Source organism: Petromyzon marinus, unplaced genomic scaffold (assembly GCF_048934315.1).
Source record: "Petromyzon marinus isolate PM22_M1 ecotype Great Lakes invasive population unplaced genomic scaffold, UKy_Petmar_22M1.pri1.0 PM_G_Scaffold_21, whole genome shotgun sequence".
Taxonomy (NCBI): domain Eukaryota; kingdom Metazoa; phylum Chordata; class Hyperoartia; order Petromyzontiformes; family Petromyzontidae; genus Petromyzon; species Petromyzon marinus.
The window spans coordinates 662,501-665,000 of NW_027422773.1; positions in this window are offsets into that span (position 1 = coordinate 662,501).

Sequence of the window (2,500 nt, forward strand, 5' to 3'; positions counted from 1 at the left end):
ACAGCTGGTCAGCGCAGTGCCTGAGGGTGGCTGGAGAGACAGAGTCCGGCCCGGCTGCTTTGCGTGGATTCTGCCTCTTGAAAAGCCCATTAACTTCTCCCTCCTGAAAGGAGAGAGTCGTTTCTGTAGTATGGGTGGGGGATGGGGCCTCTTGGGTGGGAAGGGGTGGTTCAGGACAGTCCAATTGTCTTTCAAATCTACGGTAGAACTCGTTCAGGTCGTTGGCTAGGCGGGAGTCGTTAGTGGTGTGGGGCGCTCTGGGTTTGTAGTTGGTGATGTGCCTGAGCCCTTTGGCAGACAGAAGCAGCGTCGTTAGTAGAGAACTGGTGTTTTAGTGTCTCTGAGTACAGTCGTTTAGCCTCTCTCACCGCTTTGCTAAACCTGTTCTTCGACTCCTTGAATCTGTCTCTATCCCCACTCCTAAACGCTTCCTCCTTCTCCAACCTCAACCTTTTGAGCTTTGCTGAGAACCAGGGCTTGTTGTTGTTAAAGTTCACCCTGGTACGTGTTGGGATACAGCAGTCCTCACAGAAGCTGATGTACACAGCCTCTGTGAGTTCATCCAGACTATTGGTAGCAGTCGTGAACATATCCCAGTCAGTACAGTCTAAGCACGCCCGCAAATCTTCCACAGCCTCACTGGTCCACTGTTTAGATGTCCTCACAGCAGGTTTACAGAGTTTTAGTTGCTGCCTGTATGCACGAATCAGGTGGACCAAGGGAGTTCTGTGCGAGCCGAACAGCCCCGTGACCCACAAGAGAAACATCCCCGCCAAATTCGAGCGTTTGACGGGGTCTATCCGTGAAAAAATATTCACGTTTTTGAGTGCACATGCATTTCTGCTGCAAATGCCTCTGGAAGTTTCATGCCGTTCGTATGCCAATTGTGGCAACACGAAAATGACCCGTTTTCCCATTCCGAGGGATTTCTGTGCGACCCTAACAGCCCCGTGAGCCACAAGAGACACATCCCCGCCAATTTCTAGCGTTTCACGGGGTCTATCCGTGAAAAATATAGACGTTTTTGAGTGCACATGCATTTCTGCTGCAGATGCCTCTGGAAGTTTCATGCCGTTCGTACGCAATGTGGCAACACGAAAATGACCCCTTTTCCCATTCCGAGGGATTTCTGTGCGACCCTAACTAACAGCGCCCGTGAGCCACAAGAGAGACATCCCCGCCAATTTATAGCGTTTCACGGGGTCTATCCGTGAAAAATATAGACGTTTTTGAGTGCACATGCATTCCTGCTGCAAATGCCTCTGGAAGTTTCATGCCGTTCCTATGCAATGTGGCCACACAAAAATGACCCGTTTTCCCATTCCGAGGCATTTCTGTGCGACCCTAACAGCCCCGTGAGCCACAAGAGAGACATCCCCGCCAACTTCTAGCGTTTGACGGGGTCTATGCGTGAAAAATATTAAAATTTTTGAGTGCACGTGCCTTTCTGCTGCAAATGCCTCTGGAAGTTTCATGGCGTTCCTATGCAATGTGGCAACACGAAAATGACCCCTTTTCCCATTCCGAGGGAGTTCTGTGCCACCCTAACAGCCCCGTGAGCCACAAGAGACACATCCCCGCCAATTTCTAGCGTTTCACGGGGTCTATCCGTGAAACATATAGAAGTTTTTGAGTGCACATGCATTCCTGCTGCAAATGCCTCTGGAAGTTTCATGCGGTTCGTACGCAATGTGGCAACACGAAAATGACCCGTTTTCCCATTCCCAGGGATTTCTGTGCGACCCGAACAGCCCCGTGAGCCACAAGAGACACATCCCCGCCAATTTCTAGCGTTTCACGGGGTCTATCCGTGAAAAATATCAATTTTTTTTGACTGCACATGCATTTCTGCTGCAAATGCCTCTGGAAGTTGCATGCGATTCGCATGCAATGTGGCGACACGAAAATGACCCGTTTTCCCATTCCGAGGGATTTCTGTGCCACCCTAACAGCCCCGTGAGCCACAAGAGAGACATCCCCGCCAATTTCTAGCGTATCACGGGGTCTATCCGTGAGAAATATTCACTTTTTTGAGTGCACATGCATTCCTGCTGCAAATGCCTCTGGAAGTTTCATGCGGTTCGTATGCAATGTGGCGACACGAAAATGACCCGTTTTCCCATTCCGAGGGATTTCTGTGCCACCCTAACAGCCCCGTGAGCCACAAGAGAGACATCCCCGCCCACTTCTAGCGTTTCACGGGGTCTCTCCGTGAAAAATATCACATTTTTTGAGTGCACATGCATTCCTGCTGCAAATGCCTCTGGAAGTTTCATGCGGTTCGCATGCAATGTGGCGACACGAAAATGACCCGTTTTTTCCCATTCCGAGGGATTTCTGTGCCACCCTAACAGCCCCGTGAGCCACAAGAGACACATCCCCGCCAATTTCTAGCGTTTCACGGGGTCTATCCGTGAAAAATATTCAATTTTTTGACTGCACATGCATTTCTGCTGCAAATGCCTCTGGAAGTTTCATGCGGTTCGCATGCAATGTGGCG